The sequence below is a fragment of the Styela clava genome, chromosome 15 (assembly GCF_964204865.1).
Source record: "Styela clava chromosome 15, kaStyClav1.hap1.2, whole genome shotgun sequence".
Classification (NCBI taxonomy): domain Eukaryota; kingdom Metazoa; phylum Chordata; class Ascidiacea; order Stolidobranchia; family Styelidae; genus Styela; species Styela clava.
Genome location: NC_135264.1, coordinates 7,779,075 through 7,794,869, shown reverse-complemented (window position 1 = coordinate 7,794,869; position 15,795 = coordinate 7,779,075). Strand labels below are relative to the sequence as shown.

Sequence of the window (15,795 nt, the reverse complement as noted above, 5' to 3'; positions counted from 1 at the left end):
TTCGATTTTGCTCTGTTTTCCAACAACTGCGAAATACAAATAGCCGAAAAGACTACTACTTTATCGCGTACAACCATACCACGTTGAATGCACCCGATCTCGTTTGATCTCGGAAGTTAAGCAATGTCGGGCTCGGTTAGTACTTGCTTGGGTGACCGGCTGGGAATACCGAGTGTCGTAGGCTTTTCGTCGCCGTTTCGTTCGATTTTGCTCTGCTTTCCAACAACTGCGAAATACAAATAGCCGAATAGACTACTACTTTATCGCCTACAACCATACCACGTTGAATGCACCCGATCTCGTCGATCTCTGAAGTTAAGCAATGTCGGGTTCGGTTAGTACTTGCATGGGTGACCGGCTGGGAATACCGAGTGTCGTAAGCTTTTCGTCGTCGTTTCATTCGATTTTGCTGTGTTTTCTAACAACTGCGAAATACAAATAGCCGAATAGACTACTACTTCATCGCCTACAACCATACCACGTTGAATGCTCCCGATCTTGTTCGATCTCGGAAGTTAAGCAATGTCGGGCTTGGTTAGTACTTGCATGGGTGACCGGCTGGGAATACCGAGTGTCGTAGGCTTTTCGTCGCCGTTTCATTCGATTTTGCTCTGTTTTCTAACAACTGCGAAATACAAATAGCCGAATAGACTACTACTTTATCGCCTACAACCATACCACGTTGAATGCACCCGTTATCGTTCGATCTCGGAAGTTAAGCAATGTCGGGCTCGGTTAGTACTTGCATGGGTGACCGGCTGGGAATACCGAGTGTCGTAGGCTTTTCGTCGCCGTTTCATTCGATTTTGCTCTGTTTTCCAACAACTGCGAAATACAAATAGCCGAATAGACTACTACTCTATCGCCTACAACCATACCACGTTGAATGCACCCGATCTCGTTCGATCTCGGAAGTTAAGCAATGTCGGGCTCGGTTAGAACTTGCATGGGTGACCTGCTGGGAATACCGAGTGTCGTAGGCTTTTCGTCGCCGTTTCATTCGATTTTGCTCTGTTTTCCAACAACTGCGAAATACAAATAGCCGAATAGACTACTACTTTATTGCTTACAACCATACCACGTTGAATTCACTCGATCTCGGAAGTTAAGCAATGTCGGGCTCGGTTAGTACTTGCATGGGTGACCGGCTGGGAATACCGAGTGTCGTAGGCTTTTTGTCGCCGTTTCATTCGATTTTGCTCTGTTTTCCAACAACTGCGAAATACAAATAGCCGAATAGACTACTACTTTATCGCCTACAACCATACCACGTTGAATGCACCCGTTATCGTTCGATCTCGGAAGTTAAGCAATGTCAGGCTCGGTTAGTACTTGCATGGGTGACCGGCTGGGAATACCGAGTGTCGTAGGCTTTTCGTCGCCGTTTCATTCGATTTTGCTCTGTTTTCCAACAACTGCGAAATACAAATAGCCGAATAGACTACTACTTTATCGCCTACAACCATACCACGTTGAATGCACCCGATCTCGTTCGATCTCGGAAGTTAAGCAATGTCGGGCTCGGTTAGTACCTGCATGGGTGACCGGCTGGGAATACCGAGTGTCGTAGGCTTTTCGTCGCCGTTTTATTCGATTTTGCTCTGTTTTCCAACAACTGCGAAATACAAATAGCCGAATAGACTACTACTTTATCGCCTACAACCATACCACGTCGAATGCACCCGATCTCGTTCGATCTCGGAAGTTAAGCAATGTCGGGCTCGGTTAGTACTTGCATGGGTGACCGGCTGGGAATACCGAGTGTCGTAGGCTTTTCGTCGCCGCTTCATTCGATTTTGCTCTGTTTTCCAACAACTGCAAAATTCAAATAGCCGAATAGACTACTACTTTATCGCTTACAACCATACCACGTTGAATGCACCCGATCTCGTTCGATCTCGGAAGTTAAGCAATGTCGGGCTCGGTTAGTACTTGCATGGGTGACCGGCTTGGAATACCGAGTGTCGTAGGCTTTTCGTCGCCGTTTCATTCGATTTTGCTCTGTTTTCCAACAACTGCGAAATACAAATAGCCGAATAGACTACTACTATATTGCCTACAACCATACCACGTTTAATGCACCCGATCTCGTTCGATCTCGGAAGTTAAGCAATGTCGGGCTCGGTTAGTACTTGCATGGGTGACCGGCTGGGAATACCGAGTGTCGTAGGCTTTTTTTTCGTCGCCGTTCCATTCGTTTTTTCTCTGTTTTCTAACAACTGCAAAATACAAATAGCAGAACAAACTACTACTTTATCGACTACAACCATACCACGTTGAATGCACCCGATCTCGTTCGATCTCGGAAGTTAAGCAATGTCGGGCTCGGTTAGTACTTGCATGGGTGACCGGCTGGGAATACCGAGTGTCGTAGGCTTTTCGTCGCCGCTTCATTCGATTTTGCTCTGTTTACCAACAACTGCAAAATACAAATAGCCGAATAGACTACTACTTTATCGCCTACAACCATACCACGTTGAATGCACCCGATCTCGTTCGATCTCGGAAGTTAAGCAATGTCGGGCTCGGTTAGTACTTGCATGGGTGACCGGCTGGGAATACCGAGTGTCGTAGGCTTTTCGTCGCCGTTTCATTCGATTTTGCTCTGTTTTCCAACAACTGCGAAATACAAATAGCCGAATAGACTACTACTTTATCGCCTACAACCATACCACGTTGAATGCACCCAATCTCGTTCGATCTCGGAAGTTAAGCAATGTCGGGCTCGGTTAGTACTTGCATGGGTGACCGGCTGAGAATACCGAGTATCGTAGGCTTTTCGTCGCCGTTTCATTCGATTTTGCTCTGTTTTCCAACAACTGCGAAATACAAATAGCCGAATAGACTACTACTTTATCGCCTACAACCATACCACGTTGAATGCACCCGATCTCGTTCGATCTCGGAAGTTAAGCAATGTCGGGCTCGGTTAGTACTTGCATGGGTGACCGGCTGGGAATACCGAGTATCGTAGGCTTTTCGTCGCCGTTTCATTCGATTTTGCTCTGTTTTCCAACAACTGCGAAATACAAATAGCCGAATAGACTACTACTTTATCGCCTACAACCATACCACGTTGAATGCACCCGATCTCGTTTGATCTCGGAAGTTAAGCAATGTCGGGCTCGGTTAGTACTTGCATGGGTGACAGGCTGGGAATACCGAGTGTCGTAGGCTTTTTGTCGCCGTTTCATTCGATTTTGCTCTGTTTTCCAACAACTGCGAAATACAAATAGCCGAATAGACTACTACTTTATCGCCTACAACCATACCACGTTGAATGCACCCGGTCTCGTTCGATCTCGGAAGTTAAGCAATGTCGGGCTCGGTTAGTACTTGCATGGGTGACCGGCTGGGAATACCGAGTGTCGTAGGCTTTTTGTCGCCGTTTCACTCGATTTTGCTCTGTTTTCCAACAACTGCGAAATACAAATAGCCGAATACACTACTACTTTATCGCCTACAACCATACTACGTTGAATGCACCCGTTATCGTTCGATCTCGGAAGTTAAGCAATGTCGGGCTCGGTTAGTACTTGCATGGGTGACCGGCTGGGAATACCGAATGTCGTAGGCTTTTCGTCGCCGTTTCATTCGATTTTGCTCTGTTTTCCAACAACTGCGAAATACAAATAGCCGAATAGACTACTACTTTATTGCCTACAACCATACCACGTTGAATGCACCCGATCTCGTTCGATCTCGGAAGTTAAGCAATGTCGGGCTCGGTTAGAACTTGCGTGGGTGACCGGCTGGGAATACCGAGTGTCGTAAGCTTTTTTTTCGTCGCCGTTCCATTCGTTTTTTCTCTGTTTTCTAACAACTGCAAAATACAAATAGCAGAACAGACTACTACTTTATCGACTACAACAATACCACGTTGAATGCACCCGATCTCGTTCGATCTCGGAAGTTAAGCAATGTCGGGCTCGGTTAGTACTTGCATGGGTGACCGGCTGGGAATACCGAGTGTCGTAGGCTTTTCGTCGCCGCTTCATTCGATTTTGCTCTGTTTTCCAACAACTGCAAAATACAAATAGCCGACCATACTTTCTCGCCTACAACCATACCACGTTGAATGCACCCGATCTCGTTCGATCTCGGAAGTTAAGCAATGTCGGGCTCGGTTAGTACTTGCATGGGTGACCGGCTGGGAATACCGAGTGTCGTAGGCTTTTCGTCGCCGTTTCATTCGATTTTGCTCTGTTTTCCAACAACTGCGAAATACAAATAGCCGAATAGATTACTACTTTATCTCCTACAACCATACCACGTTGAATGCACCCGATCTCGTTCGATCTCGGAAGTTAAGCAATGTCGGGCTCGGTTAATACTTGCATGGGTGACCGGCTGGAATACCGAGTGTCGTAGGCTTTTCGTCGCCGCTTCATTCGATTTTGCTCTGTTTTCCAACAACTGCAAAATACAAATAGCCGAATAGACTACTACTTTCTCGCCTACAACCATACCACGTTGAATGCACCCGATCTCGTTCGATCTCGGAAGTTAAGCAATGTCGGGCTCGGTTAGTACTTGCATGGGTGACCGGCTGGGAATACCGAGTGTCGTAGGCTTTTCGTCGCCGTTTCATTCGATTTTGCTCTGTTTTCCAACAACTGCGAAATACAAATAGCCGAATAGACTACTACTTTATCGCCTACAACCATACCACGTTGAATGCACCCGATCTCGTTCGATCTCGGAAGTTAAGCAATGTCGGGCTCGGTTAGTACTTGCATGGGTGACCGGCTGGGAATACCGAGTGTCGTAGGCTTTTCGTCGCCGTTTCATTCGATTTTGCTCTGTTTTCCAACAACTGCGAAATACAAATAGCCGAATAGACTACTACTTTATCGCCTACAACCATACCACGTTGAATGCACCCGATCTCGTTCGATCTCGGAAGTTAAGCAATGTCGGGCTCGGTTAGTACTTGCATGAGTGACCGGCTGGGAATACCGAGTATCGTAGGCTTTTCGTCGCCGTTTCATTCGATGATGCTCTGTTTTCCAACAACTGCGAAATACAAATAGCCGAATAGACTACTACTTTATCGCCTACAAACATACCACGTTGAATGCACCCGATCTCGTTCGATCTCGGAAGTTAAGCAATGTCGGACTCGGTTAGTACTTGCATGGGTGACCGGCTGGGAATACCGAGTGTCGTAGGCTTTTTGTCGCCGTTTCATTCGATTTTGCTCTGTTTTCCAACAACTGCGAAATACAAATACCCGAATAGACTACTACTTTATCGCCTACAACCATACCACGTTGAATGCACCCGTTATCGTTCGATCTCGGAAGTTAAGCAATGTCAGGCTCGGTTAGTACTTGCATGGGTGACCGGCTGGGAATACCGAGTGTCGTAGGCTTTTCGTCGCCGTTTCATTCGATTTTGCTCTGTTTTCCAACAACTGCGAAATACAAATAGCCGAATAGACTACTACTTTATCGCCTACAACCATACCACGTTGAATGCACCCGATCTCGTTCGAACTCGGAAGTTAAGCAATGTCGGGCTCGGTTAGTACTTGCATGGGTGACCGGCTGGGAATACCGAGTGTCGTAGGCTTTTCGTCGCCGTTTCATTCGATTTTGCTCTGTTTTCCAACAACTGCGAAATACAAATAGCCGAATAGACTACTACTTTATCGCCTACAACCATACCACGTTGAATGCACCCGATCTCGTTCGATCTCGGAAGTTAAGCAATATCGGGCTCGGTTAGTACTTGCATGGGTGACCGGCTGGGAATACCGAGTGTCGTAGGCTTTTCGTCGCCGTTTCATTCGATTTTGCTCTGTTTTCCAACAACTGCGAAATACAAATAGCCGAATAGACTACTACTTTATCGCCTACAACCATACCACGTTGAATGCACCCGATCTCGTTCGATCTCGGAAGTTAAGCAATGTCGGGCTCGGTTAGTACTTGCATGAGTGACCGGCTGGGAATACCGAGTATCGTAGGCTTTTCGTCGCCGTTTCATTCGATTTTGCTCTGTTTTCCAACAACTGCGAAATACAAATAGCCGAATAGACTACTACTTTATCGCCTACAACCATACCACGTTGAATGCACCCGATCTCGTTCGATCTCGGAAGTTAAGCAATGTCGGGCTCGGTTAGTACTTGCATGAGTGACCGGCTGGGAATACCGAGTATCGTAGGCTTTTCGTCGCCGTTTCATTCGATGATGCTCTGTTTTCCAACAACTGCGAAATACAAATAGCCGAATAGACTACTACTTTATCGCCTACAACCATACCACGTTGAATGCACCCGTTATCGTTCGATCTCGGAAGTTAAGCAATGTCAGGCTCGGTTAGTACTTGCATGGGTGACCGGCTGGGAATACCGAGTGTCGTAGGCTTTTTGTCGCCGTTTCATTCGATTTTGCTCTGTTTTCCAACAACTACGAAATACAAATAGCCGAATAGACTACTACTTTATCGCCTACAACCATACCACGTTGAATGCACCCGATCTCGTTCGAACTCGGAAGTTAAGCAATGTCGGGCTCGGTTAGTACTTGCATGGGTGACCGGCTGGGAATACCGAGTGTCGTAGGCTTTTCGTCGCCGTTTCATTCGATTTTGCTCTGTTTTCCAACAACTGCGAAATACAAATAGCCGAATAGACTACTACTTTATCGCCTACAACCATACCACGTTGAATGCACCCGATCTCGTTCGAACTCGGAAGTTAAGCAATGTCGGGCTCGGTTAGTACTTGCATGGGTGACCGGCTGGGAATACCGAGTGTCGTAGGCTTTTCGTCGCCGTTTCATTCGATTTTGCTCTGTTTTCCAACAACTGCGAAATACAAATAGCCGAATAGACTACTACTTTATCGCCTACAACCATACCACGTTGAATGCACCCGATCTCGTTCGATCTCGGAAGTTAAGCAATGTCGGGCTCGGTTAGTACTTGCATGGGTGACAGGCTGGGAATACCGAGTGTCGTAGGCTTTTTGTCGCCGTTTCATTCGATTTTGCTCTGTTTTCCAACAACTGCGAAATACAAATAGCCGAATAGACTACTACTTTATCGCCTACAACCATACCACGTTGAATGCACCCGATCTCGTTCGATCTCGGAAGTTAAGCAATGTCGGGCTCGGTTAGTACTTGCATGGGTGACCGGCTGGGAATACCGAGTGTCGTAGGCTTTTCGTCGCCGTTTCATTCGATATTGCTCTGTTTTCCAACAACTGCGAAATACAAATAGCTGAATAGACTACTACTTTATCGCCTGCAACCATACCACGTTGAATGCACCCGATCTCGTTCGATCTCGGAAGTTAAGCAATGTCGGGCTCGGTTAGTACTTGCATGGGTGACCGGCTGGGAATACCGAGTGTCGTAGGCTTTTCGTCGCCGTTTCATTCGATTTTGCTCTGTTTTCCAACAACTGCGAAATACAAATAGCCGAATAGACTACTACTTTATCGCCTACAACCATACCACGTTGAATGCACCCGATCTCGTTCGATCTCGGAAGTTAAGCAATGTCGGGCTCGGTTAGTACTTGCATGGGTGACCGGCTGGGAATACCGAGTGTCGTAGGCTTTTCGTCGCCGTTTCATTCGATTTTGCTCTGTTTTCCAACAACTGCGAAATACAAATAGCCGAATAGACTACTACTTTATCGCCTACAACCATACCACGTTGAATGCACCCGATCTCGTTCGATCTCGGAAGTTAAGCAATGTCGGGCTCGGTTAGTACTTGCATGAGTGACCGGCTGGGAATACCGAGTATCGTAGGCTTTTCGTCGCCGTTTCATTCGATGATGCTCTGTTTTCCAACAACTGCGAAATACAAATAGCCGAATAGACTACTACTTTATCGCCTACAAACATACCACGTTGAATGCACCCGATCTCGTTCGATCTCGGAAGTTAAGCAATGTCGGGCTCGGTTAGTACTTGCATGGGTGACCGGCTGGGAATACCGAGTGTCGTAGGCTTTTTGTCGCCGTTTCATTCGATTTTGCTCTGTTTTCCAACAACTGCGAAATACAAATACCCGAATAGACTACTACTTTATCGCCTACAACCATACCACGTTGAATGCACCCGTTATCGTTCGATCTCGGAAGTTAAGCAATGTCAGGCTCGGTTAGTACTTGCATGGGTGACCGGCTGGGAATACCGAGTGTCGTAGGCTTTTCGTCGCCGTTTCATTCGATTTTGCTCTGTTTTCCAACAACTGCGAAATACAAATAGCCGAATAGACTACTACTTTATCGCCTACAACCATACCACGTTGAATGCACCCGATCTCGTTCGAACTCGGAAGTTAAGCAATGTCGGGCTCGGTTAGTACTTGCATGGGTGACCGGCTGGGAATACCGAGTGTCGTAGGCTTTTCGTCGCCGTTTCATTCGATTTTGCTCTGCTTTCCAACAACTGCGAAATACAAATAGCCGAATAGACTACTACTTTATCGCCTACAACCATACCACGTTGAATGCACCCGATCTCGTTCGATCTCGGAAGTTAAGCAATGTCGGGCTCGGTTAGTACTTGCATGGGTGACCGGCTGGGAATACCGAGTGTCGTAGGCTTTTCGTCGCCGTTTCATTCAATTTTGCTCTGTTTTCCAACAACTGCGAAATACAAATAGCCGAATAGACTACTACTTTATCGCCTACAACCATACCACGTTGAATGCACCCGATCTCGTTCGATCTCGGAAGTTAAGCAATGTCGGGCTCGGTTAGTACTTGCATGGGTGACAGGCTGGGAATACCGAGTGTCGTAGGCTTTTTGTCGCCGTTTCATTCGATTTTGCTCTGTTTTCCAACAACTGCGAAATACAAATAGCCGAATAGACTACTTTATCGCCTACAACCATACCACGTTGAATGCACCCGATCTCGTTCGATCTCGGAAGTTAAGCAATGTCGGGCTCGGTTAGTACTTGCATGGGTGACCGGCTGGGAATACCGAGTGTCGTAGGCTTTTCGTCGCCGTTTCATTCGATATTGCTCTGTTTTCCAACAACTGCGAAATACAAATAGCTGAATAGACTACTACTTTATCGCCTACTACCATACCACGTTGAATGCACCCGGTCTCGTTCGATCTCGGAAGTTAAGCAATGTTGGGCTCGGTTAGTACTTGCATGGGTGACCGTCTGGGAATACCGAGTGTCGTAGGCTTTTTGTCGCCGTTTCACTCGATTTTGCTCTGTTTTCCAACAACTGCGAAATACAAATAGCCGAATACACTACTACTTTATCGCCTACAACCATACTACGTTGAATGCACCCGTTATCGTTCGATCTCGGAAGTTAAGCAATGTCGGGCTCGGTTAGTACTTGCATGGGTGACCGGCTGGGAATACCGAATGTCGTAGGCTTTTCGTCGCCGTTTCATTCGATTTTGCTCTGTTTTCCAACAACTGCGAAATACAAATAGCCGAATAGACTACTACTTTATCGCCTACAACCATACCACGTTGAATGCACCCGATCTCGTTCGATCTCGGAAGTTAAGCAATGTCGGGCTCGGTTAGTACTTGCATGGGGGACCTGCTGGGAATACCGAGTGTCGTAGGCTTTTCGTCGCCGTTTCATTCGATTTTGCTCTGTTTTTCAACAACTGCGAAATACAAATAGCCGAATAGACTACTACTTTATCGCCTACAACCATACCACGTTGAATGCACTCGATCTCGGAAGTTAAGCAATGTCGGGCTCGGTTAGTACTTGCATGGGTGACCGGCTGGGAATACCGAGTGTCGTAGGCTTTTTGTCGCCGTTTCATTCGATTTTGCTCTGTTTTCATACAACTGCGAAATACAAATACCCGAATAGACTACTACTTTATCGCCTACAACCATACCACGTTGAATGCACCCGTTATCGTTCGATCTCGGAAGTTAAGCAATGTCAGGCTCGGTTAGTACTTGCATGGGTGACCGGCTGGGAATACCGAGTGTCGTAGGCTTTTCGTCGCCGTTTCATTCGATTTTGCTCTGTTTTCCAACAACTGCGAAATACAAATAGCCGAATAGACTACTACTTTATCGCCTACAACCATACCACGTTGAATGCACCCGATCTCGTTCGAACTCGGAAGTTAAGCAATGTCGGGCTCGGTTAGTACTTGCATGGGTGACCGGCTGGGAATACCGAGTGTCGTAGGCTTTTCGTCGCCGTTTCATTCGATTTTGCTCTGTTTTCCAACAACTGCAAAATACAAATAGCCGAATAAACTACTACTTTATCGCCTACAACCATACCACGTTGAATGCACCCGATCTCGTTCGATCTCGGAAGTTAAGCAATGTCGGGCTCGGTTAGTACTTGCATGGGTGACCGGCTGGGAATACCGTGTGTCGTAGGCTTTTCGTCGCCGTTTCATTCGATTTTGCTCTGTTTTCCAACAACTGCGAAATACAAATAGCCGAATAGACTACTACTTTATCGCCTACAACCATACCACGTTGAATGCACCCGATCTCGTTCGATCTCGGAAGTTAAGCAATGTCGGGCTCGGTTAGTACTTGCATGGGTGACCGGCTTGGAATACCGAGTGTCGTAGGCTTTTCGTCGCCGTTTCATTCGATTTTGCTCTGTTTTCCAACAACTGCGAAATACAAATTGCCGAATAGACTACTACTTTATCGCGTACAACCATACCACGTTGAATGCACCCGATCTCGTTTGATCTCGGAAGTTAAGCAATGTCGGGCTCGGTTAGTACTTGCATGGGTGACCGGCTGGGAATACCGAGTGTCGTAGGCTTTTCGTCGCCGTTTCGTTCGATTTTGCTCTGCTTTCCAACAACTGCGAAATACAAATAGCCGAATAAACTACTACTTTATCGCCTACAACCATACCACGTTGAATGCACCCGATCTCCTCGATCTCTGAAGTTAAGCAATGTCGGGTTCGGTTAGTACTTGCATGGGTGACCGGCTGGGAATACCGAGTGTCGTAAGCTTTTCGTCGTCGTTTCATTCGATTTTGCTGTGTTTTCTAACAACTGCGAAATACAAATAGCCGAATAGACTACTACTTCATCGCCTACAACCATACCACGTTGAATGCTCCCGATCTTGTTAGATCTCGGAAGTTAAGCAATGTCGGGCTTGGTTAGTACTTGCATGGGTGACCGGCTGGGAATACCGAGTGTCGTAGGCTTTTCGTCGCCGTTTCATTCGATTTTGCTCTGTTTTCTAACAACTGCGAAATACAAATAGCCGAATAGACTACTACTTTATCGCCTACAACCATACCACGTTGAATGCACCCGTTATCGTTCGATCTCGGAAGTTAAGCAATGTCGGGCTCGGTTAGTACTTGCGTGGGTGACCGGCTGGGAATACCGAGTGTCGTAGGCTTTTCGTCGCCGTTTCATTCGATTTTGCTCTGTTTTCCAACAACTGCGAAATACAAATAGCCGAATAGACTACTACTCTATCGCCTACAACCATACCACGTTGAATGCACCCGATCTCGTTCGATCTCGGAGGTTAAGCAATGTCGGGCTCGGTTAGTACTTGCATGGGTGACCTGCTGGGAATACCGAGTGTCGTAGGCTTTTCGTCGCCGTTTCATTCGATTTTGCTCTGTTTTCCAACAACTGCGAAATACAAATAGCCGAATAGACTACTACTTTATCGCTTACAACCATACCACGTTGAATGCACTCGATCTCGGAAGTTAAGCAATGTCGGGCTCGGTTAGTACTTGCATGGGTGACCGGCTGGGAATACCGAGTGTCGTAGGCTTTTTGTCGCCATTTCATTCGATTTTGCTCTGTTTTCCAACAACTGCGAAATACGAATAGCCGAATAGACTACTACTTTATCGCCTACAACCATACCACGTTGAATGCACCCGTTATCGTTCGATCTCGGAAGTTAAGCAATGTCAGGCTCGGTTAGTACTTGCATGGGTGACCGGCTGGGAATACCGAGTGTCGTAGGCTTTTCGTCGCCGTTTCATTCGATTTTGCTCTGTTTTCCAACAACTGCGAAATACAAATAGCCGAATAGACTACTACTTTATCGCCTACAACCATACCACGTTGAATGCACCCGATCTCGTTCGATCTCGGAAGTTAAGCAATGTCGGGCTCGGTTAGTACCTGCATTGGTGACCGGCTGGGAATACCGAGTGTCGTAGGCTTTTCGTCGCCGTTTCATTCGATTTTGCTCTGTTTTCCAACAACTGCGAAATACAAATAGCCGAATAGACTACTACTTTATCGCCTACAACCATACCACGTCGAATGCACCCGATCTCGTTCGATCTCGGAAGTTAAGCAATGTCGGGCTCGGTTAGTACTTGCGTGGGTGACCGGCTGGGAATACCGAGTGTCGTAGGCTTTTCGTCGCCGCTTCATTCGATTTTGCTCTGTTTTCCAACAACTGCAAAATACAAATAGCCGAATAGACTACTACTTTATCGCTTACAACCATACCACGTTGAATGCACCCGATCTCGTTCGATCTCGGAAGTTAAACAATGTCGGGCTCGGTTAGTACTTGCATGGGAGACCGGCTTGGAATACCGAGTGTCGTAGGCTTTTCGTCGCCGTTTCATTCGATTTTGCTCTGTTTTCCAACAACTGCGAAATACAAATAGCCGAATAGACTACTACTTTATTGCCTACAACCATACCACGTTGAATGCACCCGATCTCGTTCGATCTCGGAAGTTAAGCAATGTCGGGCTCGGTTAGTACTTGCATGGGTGACCGGCTGGGAATACCGAGTGTCGTAGGCTTTTTTTTCGTCGCCGTTCCATTCGTTTTTTCTCTGTTTTCTAACAACTGCAAAATACAAATAGCAGAACAAACTACTACTTTATCGACTACAACCATACCACGTTGAATGCACCCGATCTCGTTCGATCTCGGAAGTTAAGCAATGTCGGGCTCGGTTAGTACTTGCATGGGTGACCGGCTGGGAATACCGAGTGTCGTAGGCTTTTCGTCGCCGCTTCATTCGATTTTGCTCTGTTTACCAACAACTGCAAAATACAAATAGCCGAATAGACTACTACTTTATCGCCTACAACCATACCACGTTGAATGCACCCGATCTCGTTCGATCTCGGAAGTTAAGCAATGTCGGGCTCGGTTAGTACTTGCATGGGTGACCGGCTGGGAATACCGAGTGTCGTAGGCTTTTCGTCGCCGTTTCATTCGATTTTGCTCTGTTTTCCAACAACTGCGAAATACAAATAGCCGAATAGACTACTACTTTATCGCCTACAACCATACCACGTTGAATGCACCCGATCTCGTTCGATCTCGGAAGTTAAGCAATGTCGGGCTCGGTTAGTACTTGCATGGGTGACCGGCTGGGAATACCGAGTATCGTAGGCTTTTCGTCGCCGTTTCATTCGATTTTGCTCTGTTTTCCAACAACTGCGAAATACAAATAGCCGAATAGACTACTACTTTATCGCCTACAACCATACCACGTTGAATGCACCCGATCTCGTTTGATCCCGGAAGTTAAGCAATGTCGGGCTTGATTAGTACTTGCATGGGTGACCGGCTGGGAATACCGAGTATCGTAGGCTTTTCGTCGCCGTTTCATTCGATTTTGCTCTGTTTTCCAACAACTGCGAAATACAAATAGCCGAATAGACTACTACTTTATCGCCTACAACCATACCACGTTGAATGCACCCGATCTCGTTCGATCTCGGAAGTTAAGCAATGTCGGGCTCGGTTAGTACTTGCATGGGGGACCTGCTGGGAATACCGAGTGTCGTAGGCTTTTCGTCGCCGTTTCATTCGATTTTGCTCTGTTTTTCAACAACTGCGAAATACAAATAGCCGAATAGACTACTACTTTATCGCCTACAACCATACCACGTTGAATGCACTCGATCTCGGAAGTTAAGCAATGTCGGGCTCGGTTAGTACTTGCATGGGTGACCGGCTGGGAATACCGAGTGTCGTAGGCTTTTTGTCGCCGTTTCATTCGATTTTGCTCTGTTTTCATACAACTGCGAAATACAAATACCCGAATAGACTACTACTTTATCGCCTACAACCATACCACGTTGAATGCACCCGTTATCGTTCGATCTCGGAAGTTAAGCAATGTCAGGCTCGGTTAGTACTTGCATGGGTGACCGGCTGGGAATACCGAGTGTCGTAGGCTTTTCGTCGCCGTTTCATTCGATTTTGCTCTGTTTTCCAACAACTGCGAAATACAAATAGCCGAATAGACTACTACTTTATCGCCTACAACCATACCACGTTGAATGCACCCGATCTCGTTCGAACTCGGAAGTTAAGCAATGTCGGGCTCGGTTAGTACTTGCATGGGTGACCGGCTGGGAATACCGAGTGTCGTAGGCTTTTCGTCGCCGTTTCATTCGATTTTGCTCTGTTTTCCAACAACTGCAAAATACAAATAGCCGAATAACCTACTACTTTATCGCCTACAACCATACCACGTTGAATGCACCCGATCTCGTTCGATCTCGGAAGTTAAGCAATGTCGGGCTCGGTTAGTACTTGCATGGGTGACCGGCTGGGAATACCGTGTGTCGTAGGCTTTTCGTCGCCGTTTCATTCGATTTTGCTCTGTTTTCCAACAACTGCGAAATACAAATAGCCGAATAGACTACTACTTTATCGCCTACAACCATACCACGTTGAATGCACCCGATCTCGTTCGATCTCGGAAGTTAAGCAATGTCGGGCTCGGTTAGTACTTGCATGGGTGACCGGCTTGGAATACCGAGTGTCGTAGGCTTTTCGTCGCCGTTTCATTCGATTTTGCTCTGTTTTCCAACAACTGCGAAATACAAATAGCCGAATAGACTACTACTTTATCGCGTACAACCATACCACGTTGAATGCACCCGATCTCGTTTGATCTCGGAAGTTAAGCAATGTCGGGCTCGGTTAGTACTTGCATGGGTGACCGGCTGGGAATACCGAGTGTCGTAGGCTTTTCGTCGCCGTTTCGTTCGATTTTGCTCTGCTTTCCAACAACTGCGAAATACAAATAGCCGAATAAACTACTACTTTATCGCCTACAACCATACCACGTTGAATGCACCCGATCTCCTCGATCTCTGAAGTTAAGCAATGTCGGGTTCGGTTAGTACTTGCATGGGTGACCGGCTGGGAATACCGAGTGTCGTAAGCTTTTCGTCGTCGTTTCATTCGATTTTGCTGTGTTTTCTAACAACTGCGAAATACAAATAGCCGAATAGACTACTACTTCATCGCCTACAACCATACCACGTTGAATGCTCCCGATCTTGTTAGATCTCGGAAGTTAAGCAATGTCGGGCTTGGTTAGTACTTGCATGGGTGACCGGCTGGGAATACCGAGTGTCGTAGGCTTTTCGTCGCCGTTTCATTCGATTTTGCTCTGTTTTCTAACAACTGCGAAATACAAATAGCCGAATAGACTACTACTTTATCGCCTACAACCATACCACGTTGAATGCACCCGTTATCGTTCGATCTCGGAAGTTAAGCAATGTCGGGCTCGGTTAGTACTTGCGTGGGTGACCGGCTGGGAATACCGAGTGTCGTAGGCTTTTCGTCGCCGTTTCATTCGATTTTGCTCTGTTTTCCAACAACTGCGAAATACAAATAGCCGAATAGACTACTACTCTATCGCCTACAACCATACCACGTTGAATGCACCCGATCTCGTTCGATCTCGGAGGTTAAGCAATGTCGGGCTCGGTTAGTACTTGCATGGGTGACCTGCTGGGAATACCGAGTGTCGTAGGCTTTTCGTCGCCGTTTCATTCGATTTTGCTCTGTTTTCCAACAACTGCGAAATA

At 46.8% G+C, this 15,795-nt stretch overlaps 58 non-coding genes and 21 pseudogenes across 58 annotated transcripts; all 79 read left to right on the top strand.

Moving 5' to 3' along the window:
- Positions 1–65: 65 nt before the first annotated feature.
- Positions 66–184, top strand: LOC144416880 (5S ribosomal RNA). The gene has a single exon (XR_013472773.1). It is a non-coding gene; the product is annotated as a 5S ribosomal RNA (ribosomal RNA).
- Positions 185–265: 81 nt separating this feature from the next.
- On the top strand, positions 266–383 carry LOC144412250 (5S ribosomal RNA; annotated as a pseudogene).
- An 81-nt stretch (positions 384–464) lies between these two features.
- LOC144416418 (5S ribosomal RNA) lies at positions 465–583 on the top strand. Its single transcript, XR_013472311.1, has one exon. It is a non-coding gene; the product is annotated as a 5S ribosomal RNA (ribosomal RNA).
- Positions 584–664: 81 nt separating this feature from the next.
- On the top strand, positions 665–783 carry LOC144417881 (5S ribosomal RNA; annotated as a pseudogene).
- An 81-nt stretch (positions 784–864) lies between these two features.
- On the top strand, positions 865–983 carry LOC144416840 (5S ribosomal RNA). The gene has a single exon (XR_013472733.1). It is a non-coding gene; the product is annotated as a 5S ribosomal RNA (ribosomal RNA).
- Positions 984–1,064: 81 nt separating this feature from the next.
- LOC144412888 (5S ribosomal RNA) lies at positions 1,065–1,173 on the top strand (annotated as a pseudogene).
- Positions 1,174–1,254: 81 nt separating this feature from the next.
- On the top strand, positions 1,255–1,373 carry LOC144412072 (5S ribosomal RNA; annotated as a pseudogene).
- Positions 1,374–1,454: 81 nt separating this feature from the next.
- LOC144414450 (5S ribosomal RNA) lies at positions 1,455–1,573 on the top strand. Its single transcript, XR_013470340.1, has one exon. It is a non-coding gene; the product is annotated as a 5S ribosomal RNA (ribosomal RNA).
- Positions 1,574–1,654: 81 nt separating this feature from the next.
- LOC144415467 (5S ribosomal RNA) lies at positions 1,655–1,773 on the top strand. The gene has a single exon (XR_013471359.1). It is a non-coding gene; the product is annotated as a 5S ribosomal RNA (ribosomal RNA).
- An 81-nt stretch (positions 1,774–1,854) lies between these two features.
- On the top strand, positions 1,855–1,973 carry LOC144416102 (5S ribosomal RNA). Its single transcript, XR_013471996.1, has one exon. It is a non-coding gene; the product is annotated as a 5S ribosomal RNA (ribosomal RNA).
- An 81-nt stretch (positions 1,974–2,054) lies between these two features.
- Positions 2,055–2,173, top strand: LOC144414841 (5S ribosomal RNA). Its single transcript, XR_013470731.1, has one exon. It is a non-coding gene; the product is annotated as a 5S ribosomal RNA (ribosomal RNA).
- An 85-nt stretch (positions 2,174–2,258) lies between these two features.
- On the top strand, positions 2,259–2,377 carry LOC144415271 (5S ribosomal RNA). Its single transcript, XR_013471163.1, has one exon. It is a non-coding gene; the product is annotated as a 5S ribosomal RNA (ribosomal RNA).
- An 81-nt stretch (positions 2,378–2,458) lies between these two features.
- Positions 2,459–2,577, top strand: LOC144413703 (5S ribosomal RNA). Its single transcript, XR_013469594.1, has one exon. It is a non-coding gene; the product is annotated as a 5S ribosomal RNA (ribosomal RNA).
- An 81-nt stretch (positions 2,578–2,658) lies between these two features.
- On the top strand, positions 2,659–2,777 carry LOC144417451 (5S ribosomal RNA). The gene has a single exon (XR_013473344.1). It is a non-coding gene; the product is annotated as a 5S ribosomal RNA (ribosomal RNA).
- Positions 2,778–2,858: 81 nt separating this feature from the next.
- On the top strand, positions 2,859–2,977 carry LOC144415080 (5S ribosomal RNA). Its single transcript, XR_013470972.1, has one exon. It is a non-coding gene; the product is annotated as a 5S ribosomal RNA (ribosomal RNA).
- An 81-nt stretch (positions 2,978–3,058) lies between these two features.
- Positions 3,059–3,177, top strand: LOC144417124 (5S ribosomal RNA). The gene has a single exon (XR_013473017.1). It is a non-coding gene; the product is annotated as a 5S ribosomal RNA (ribosomal RNA).
- Positions 3,178–3,258: 81 nt separating this feature from the next.
- On the top strand, positions 3,259–3,377 carry LOC144415115 (5S ribosomal RNA). The gene has a single exon (XR_013471007.1). It is a non-coding gene; the product is annotated as a 5S ribosomal RNA (ribosomal RNA).
- Positions 3,378–3,458: 81 nt separating this feature from the next.
- Positions 3,459–3,577, top strand: LOC144412520 (5S ribosomal RNA; annotated as a pseudogene).
- Positions 3,578–3,658: 81 nt separating this feature from the next.
- Positions 3,659–3,777, top strand: LOC144417814 (5S ribosomal RNA; annotated as a pseudogene).
- An 85-nt stretch (positions 3,778–3,862) lies between these two features.
- Positions 3,863–3,981, top strand: LOC144416509 (5S ribosomal RNA). The gene has a single exon (XR_013472402.1). It is a non-coding gene; the product is annotated as a 5S ribosomal RNA (ribosomal RNA).
- A 75-nt stretch (positions 3,982–4,056) lies between these two features.
- LOC144413702 (5S ribosomal RNA) lies at positions 4,057–4,175 on the top strand. Its single transcript, XR_013469593.1, has one exon. It is a non-coding gene; the product is annotated as a 5S ribosomal RNA (ribosomal RNA).
- Positions 4,176–4,256: 81 nt separating this feature from the next.
- Positions 4,257–4,374, top strand: LOC144418325 (5S ribosomal RNA; annotated as a pseudogene).
- An 81-nt stretch (positions 4,375–4,455) lies between these two features.
- LOC144413701 (5S ribosomal RNA) lies at positions 4,456–4,574 on the top strand. Its single transcript, XR_013469592.1, has one exon. It is a non-coding gene; the product is annotated as a 5S ribosomal RNA (ribosomal RNA).
- An 81-nt stretch (positions 4,575–4,655) lies between these two features.
- Positions 4,656–4,774, top strand: LOC144413700 (5S ribosomal RNA). Its single transcript, XR_013469591.1, has one exon. It is a non-coding gene; the product is annotated as a 5S ribosomal RNA (ribosomal RNA).
- Positions 4,775–4,855: 81 nt separating this feature from the next.
- LOC144417223 (5S ribosomal RNA) lies at positions 4,856–4,974 on the top strand. Its single transcript, XR_013473116.1, has one exon. It is a non-coding gene; the product is annotated as a 5S ribosomal RNA (ribosomal RNA).
- An 81-nt stretch (positions 4,975–5,055) lies between these two features.
- LOC144416959 (5S ribosomal RNA) lies at positions 5,056–5,174 on the top strand. Its single transcript, XR_013472851.1, has one exon. It is a non-coding gene; the product is annotated as a 5S ribosomal RNA (ribosomal RNA).
- Positions 5,175–5,255: 81 nt separating this feature from the next.
- Positions 5,256–5,374, top strand: LOC144412071 (5S ribosomal RNA; annotated as a pseudogene).
- Positions 5,375–5,455: 81 nt separating this feature from the next.
- LOC144413684 (5S ribosomal RNA) lies at positions 5,456–5,574 on the top strand. Its single transcript, XR_013469575.1, has one exon. It is a non-coding gene; the product is annotated as a 5S ribosomal RNA (ribosomal RNA).
- Positions 5,575–5,655: 81 nt separating this feature from the next.
- On the top strand, positions 5,656–5,774 carry LOC144415863 (5S ribosomal RNA). The gene has a single exon (XR_013471757.1). It is a non-coding gene; the product is annotated as a 5S ribosomal RNA (ribosomal RNA).
- Positions 5,775–5,855: 81 nt separating this feature from the next.
- LOC144417222 (5S ribosomal RNA) lies at positions 5,856–5,974 on the top strand. The gene has a single exon (XR_013473115.1). It is a non-coding gene; the product is annotated as a 5S ribosomal RNA (ribosomal RNA).
- An 81-nt stretch (positions 5,975–6,055) lies between these two features.
- On the top strand, positions 6,056–6,174 carry LOC144417220 (5S ribosomal RNA). Its single transcript, XR_013473113.1, has one exon. It is a non-coding gene; the product is annotated as a 5S ribosomal RNA (ribosomal RNA).
- An 81-nt stretch (positions 6,175–6,255) lies between these two features.
- Positions 6,256–6,374, top strand: LOC144412070 (5S ribosomal RNA; annotated as a pseudogene).
- Positions 6,375–6,455: 81 nt separating this feature from the next.
- Positions 6,456–6,574, top strand: LOC144413672 (5S ribosomal RNA). The gene has a single exon (XR_013469563.1). It is a non-coding gene; the product is annotated as a 5S ribosomal RNA (ribosomal RNA).
- Positions 6,575–6,655: 81 nt separating this feature from the next.
- LOC144413661 (5S ribosomal RNA) lies at positions 6,656–6,774 on the top strand. Its single transcript, XR_013469552.1, has one exon. It is a non-coding gene; the product is annotated as a 5S ribosomal RNA (ribosomal RNA).
- An 81-nt stretch (positions 6,775–6,855) lies between these two features.
- On the top strand, positions 6,856–6,974 carry LOC144416934 (5S ribosomal RNA). Its single transcript, XR_013472826.1, has one exon. It is a non-coding gene; the product is annotated as a 5S ribosomal RNA (ribosomal RNA).
- Positions 6,975–7,055: 81 nt separating this feature from the next.
- LOC144413699 (5S ribosomal RNA) lies at positions 7,056–7,174 on the top strand. Its single transcript, XR_013469590.1, has one exon. It is a non-coding gene; the product is annotated as a 5S ribosomal RNA (ribosomal RNA).
- An 81-nt stretch (positions 7,175–7,255) lies between these two features.
- Positions 7,256–7,374, top strand: LOC144414776 (5S ribosomal RNA). Its single transcript, XR_013470666.1, has one exon. It is a non-coding gene; the product is annotated as a 5S ribosomal RNA (ribosomal RNA).
- Positions 7,375–7,455: 81 nt separating this feature from the next.
- LOC144413698 (5S ribosomal RNA) lies at positions 7,456–7,574 on the top strand. The gene has a single exon (XR_013469589.1). It is a non-coding gene; the product is annotated as a 5S ribosomal RNA (ribosomal RNA).
- Positions 7,575–7,655: 81 nt separating this feature from the next.
- Positions 7,656–7,774, top strand: LOC144417219 (5S ribosomal RNA). Its single transcript, XR_013473112.1, has one exon. It is a non-coding gene; the product is annotated as a 5S ribosomal RNA (ribosomal RNA).
- An 81-nt stretch (positions 7,775–7,855) lies between these two features.
- Positions 7,856–7,974, top strand: LOC144416018 (5S ribosomal RNA). The gene has a single exon (XR_013471912.1). It is a non-coding gene; the product is annotated as a 5S ribosomal RNA (ribosomal RNA).
- Positions 7,975–8,055: 81 nt separating this feature from the next.
- LOC144412069 (5S ribosomal RNA) lies at positions 8,056–8,174 on the top strand (annotated as a pseudogene).
- An 81-nt stretch (positions 8,175–8,255) lies between these two features.
- On the top strand, positions 8,256–8,374 carry LOC144413650 (5S ribosomal RNA). The gene has a single exon (XR_013469541.1). It is a non-coding gene; the product is annotated as a 5S ribosomal RNA (ribosomal RNA).
- Positions 8,375–8,455: 81 nt separating this feature from the next.
- On the top strand, positions 8,456–8,574 carry LOC144413697 (5S ribosomal RNA). The gene has a single exon (XR_013469588.1). It is a non-coding gene; the product is annotated as a 5S ribosomal RNA (ribosomal RNA).
- An 81-nt stretch (positions 8,575–8,655) lies between these two features.
- On the top strand, positions 8,656–8,774 carry LOC144416933 (5S ribosomal RNA). Its single transcript, XR_013472825.1, has one exon. It is a non-coding gene; the product is annotated as a 5S ribosomal RNA (ribosomal RNA).
- A 78-nt stretch (positions 8,775–8,852) lies between these two features.
- Positions 8,853–8,971, top strand: LOC144413696 (5S ribosomal RNA). The gene has a single exon (XR_013469587.1). It is a non-coding gene; the product is annotated as a 5S ribosomal RNA (ribosomal RNA).
- An 81-nt stretch (positions 8,972–9,052) lies between these two features.
- LOC144414590 (5S ribosomal RNA) lies at positions 9,053–9,171 on the top strand. The gene has a single exon (XR_013470480.1). It is a non-coding gene; the product is annotated as a 5S ribosomal RNA (ribosomal RNA).
- Positions 9,172–9,252: 81 nt separating this feature from the next.
- LOC144412519 (5S ribosomal RNA) lies at positions 9,253–9,371 on the top strand (annotated as a pseudogene).
- An 81-nt stretch (positions 9,372–9,452) lies between these two features.
- On the top strand, positions 9,453–9,571 carry LOC144414462 (5S ribosomal RNA). The gene has a single exon (XR_013470352.1). It is a non-coding gene; the product is annotated as a 5S ribosomal RNA (ribosomal RNA).
- An 81-nt stretch (positions 9,572–9,652) lies between these two features.
- LOC144412372 (5S ribosomal RNA) lies at positions 9,653–9,761 on the top strand (annotated as a pseudogene).
- An 81-nt stretch (positions 9,762–9,842) lies between these two features.
- Positions 9,843–9,961, top strand: LOC144412068 (5S ribosomal RNA; annotated as a pseudogene).
- An 81-nt stretch (positions 9,962–10,042) lies between these two features.
- On the top strand, positions 10,043–10,161 carry LOC144413639 (5S ribosomal RNA). The gene has a single exon (XR_013469530.1). It is a non-coding gene; the product is annotated as a 5S ribosomal RNA (ribosomal RNA).
- An 81-nt stretch (positions 10,162–10,242) lies between these two features.
- Positions 10,243–10,361, top strand: LOC144415360 (5S ribosomal RNA). Its single transcript, XR_013471252.1, has one exon. It is a non-coding gene; the product is annotated as a 5S ribosomal RNA (ribosomal RNA).
- An 81-nt stretch (positions 10,362–10,442) lies between these two features.
- Positions 10,443–10,561, top strand: LOC144415165 (5S ribosomal RNA). Its single transcript, XR_013471057.1, has one exon. It is a non-coding gene; the product is annotated as a 5S ribosomal RNA (ribosomal RNA).
- An 81-nt stretch (positions 10,562–10,642) lies between these two features.
- Positions 10,643–10,761, top strand: LOC144416193 (5S ribosomal RNA). The gene has a single exon (XR_013472087.1). It is a non-coding gene; the product is annotated as a 5S ribosomal RNA (ribosomal RNA).
- Positions 10,762–10,842: 81 nt separating this feature from the next.
- LOC144412543 (5S ribosomal RNA) lies at positions 10,843–10,960 on the top strand (annotated as a pseudogene).
- Positions 10,961–11,041: 81 nt separating this feature from the next.
- LOC144416653 (5S ribosomal RNA) lies at positions 11,042–11,160 on the top strand. The gene has a single exon (XR_013472546.1). It is a non-coding gene; the product is annotated as a 5S ribosomal RNA (ribosomal RNA).
- An 81-nt stretch (positions 11,161–11,241) lies between these two features.
- Positions 11,242–11,360, top strand: LOC144418036 (5S ribosomal RNA; annotated as a pseudogene).
- Positions 11,361–11,441: 81 nt separating this feature from the next.
- On the top strand, positions 11,442–11,560 carry LOC144415186 (5S ribosomal RNA). The gene has a single exon (XR_013471078.1). It is a non-coding gene; the product is annotated as a 5S ribosomal RNA (ribosomal RNA).
- An 81-nt stretch (positions 11,561–11,641) lies between these two features.
- On the top strand, positions 11,642–11,750 carry LOC144412604 (5S ribosomal RNA; annotated as a pseudogene).
- Positions 11,751–11,831: 81 nt separating this feature from the next.
- On the top strand, positions 11,832–11,950 carry LOC144412067 (5S ribosomal RNA; annotated as a pseudogene).
- An 81-nt stretch (positions 11,951–12,031) lies between these two features.
- On the top strand, positions 12,032–12,150 carry LOC144416968 (5S ribosomal RNA). Its single transcript, XR_013472860.1, has one exon. It is a non-coding gene; the product is annotated as a 5S ribosomal RNA (ribosomal RNA).
- Positions 12,151–12,231: 81 nt separating this feature from the next.
- LOC144415769 (5S ribosomal RNA) lies at positions 12,232–12,350 on the top strand. The gene has a single exon (XR_013471662.1). It is a non-coding gene; the product is annotated as a 5S ribosomal RNA (ribosomal RNA).
- Positions 12,351–12,431: 81 nt separating this feature from the next.
- On the top strand, positions 12,432–12,550 carry LOC144417064 (5S ribosomal RNA). The gene has a single exon (XR_013472957.1). It is a non-coding gene; the product is annotated as a 5S ribosomal RNA (ribosomal RNA).
- An 81-nt stretch (positions 12,551–12,631) lies between these two features.
- LOC144413694 (5S ribosomal RNA) lies at positions 12,632–12,750 on the top strand. The gene has a single exon (XR_013469585.1). It is a non-coding gene; the product is annotated as a 5S ribosomal RNA (ribosomal RNA).
- Positions 12,751–12,835: 85 nt separating this feature from the next.
- LOC144415269 (5S ribosomal RNA) lies at positions 12,836–12,954 on the top strand. The gene has a single exon (XR_013471161.1). It is a non-coding gene; the product is annotated as a 5S ribosomal RNA (ribosomal RNA).
- Positions 12,955–13,035: 81 nt separating this feature from the next.
- LOC144413693 (5S ribosomal RNA) lies at positions 13,036–13,154 on the top strand. The gene has a single exon (XR_013469584.1). It is a non-coding gene; the product is annotated as a 5S ribosomal RNA (ribosomal RNA).
- Positions 13,155–13,235: 81 nt separating this feature from the next.
- LOC144415079 (5S ribosomal RNA) lies at positions 13,236–13,354 on the top strand. Its single transcript, XR_013470971.1, has one exon. It is a non-coding gene; the product is annotated as a 5S ribosomal RNA (ribosomal RNA).
- Positions 13,355–13,435: 81 nt separating this feature from the next.
- Positions 13,436–13,554, top strand: LOC144417439 (5S ribosomal RNA). Its single transcript, XR_013473332.1, has one exon. It is a non-coding gene; the product is annotated as a 5S ribosomal RNA (ribosomal RNA).
- Positions 13,555–13,635: 81 nt separating this feature from the next.
- On the top strand, positions 13,636–13,754 carry LOC144414461 (5S ribosomal RNA). The gene has a single exon (XR_013470351.1). It is a non-coding gene; the product is annotated as a 5S ribosomal RNA (ribosomal RNA).
- An 81-nt stretch (positions 13,755–13,835) lies between these two features.
- LOC144412371 (5S ribosomal RNA) lies at positions 13,836–13,944 on the top strand (annotated as a pseudogene).
- An 81-nt stretch (positions 13,945–14,025) lies between these two features.
- Positions 14,026–14,144, top strand: LOC144412066 (5S ribosomal RNA; annotated as a pseudogene).
- Positions 14,145–14,225: 81 nt separating this feature from the next.
- Positions 14,226–14,344, top strand: LOC144413627 (5S ribosomal RNA). Its single transcript, XR_013469519.1, has one exon. It is a non-coding gene; the product is annotated as a 5S ribosomal RNA (ribosomal RNA).
- An 81-nt stretch (positions 14,345–14,425) lies between these two features.
- On the top strand, positions 14,426–14,544 carry LOC144415358 (5S ribosomal RNA). Its single transcript, XR_013471250.1, has one exon. It is a non-coding gene; the product is annotated as a 5S ribosomal RNA (ribosomal RNA).
- Positions 14,545–14,625: 81 nt separating this feature from the next.
- Positions 14,626–14,744, top strand: LOC144415164 (5S ribosomal RNA). Its single transcript, XR_013471056.1, has one exon. It is a non-coding gene; the product is annotated as a 5S ribosomal RNA (ribosomal RNA).
- An 81-nt stretch (positions 14,745–14,825) lies between these two features.
- On the top strand, positions 14,826–14,944 carry LOC144416192 (5S ribosomal RNA). Its single transcript, XR_013472086.1, has one exon. It is a non-coding gene; the product is annotated as a 5S ribosomal RNA (ribosomal RNA).
- An 81-nt stretch (positions 14,945–15,025) lies between these two features.
- Positions 15,026–15,143, top strand: LOC144412542 (5S ribosomal RNA; annotated as a pseudogene).
- Positions 15,144–15,224: 81 nt separating this feature from the next.
- LOC144416651 (5S ribosomal RNA) lies at positions 15,225–15,343 on the top strand. The gene has a single exon (XR_013472544.1). It is a non-coding gene; the product is annotated as a 5S ribosomal RNA (ribosomal RNA).
- Positions 15,344–15,424: 81 nt separating this feature from the next.
- On the top strand, positions 15,425–15,543 carry LOC144418034 (5S ribosomal RNA; annotated as a pseudogene).
- An 81-nt stretch (positions 15,544–15,624) lies between these two features.
- LOC144415185 (5S ribosomal RNA) lies at positions 15,625–15,743 on the top strand. Its single transcript, XR_013471077.1, has one exon. It is a non-coding gene; the product is annotated as a 5S ribosomal RNA (ribosomal RNA).
- The last annotated feature ends 52 nt before the right edge of the window (positions 15,744–15,795 follow it).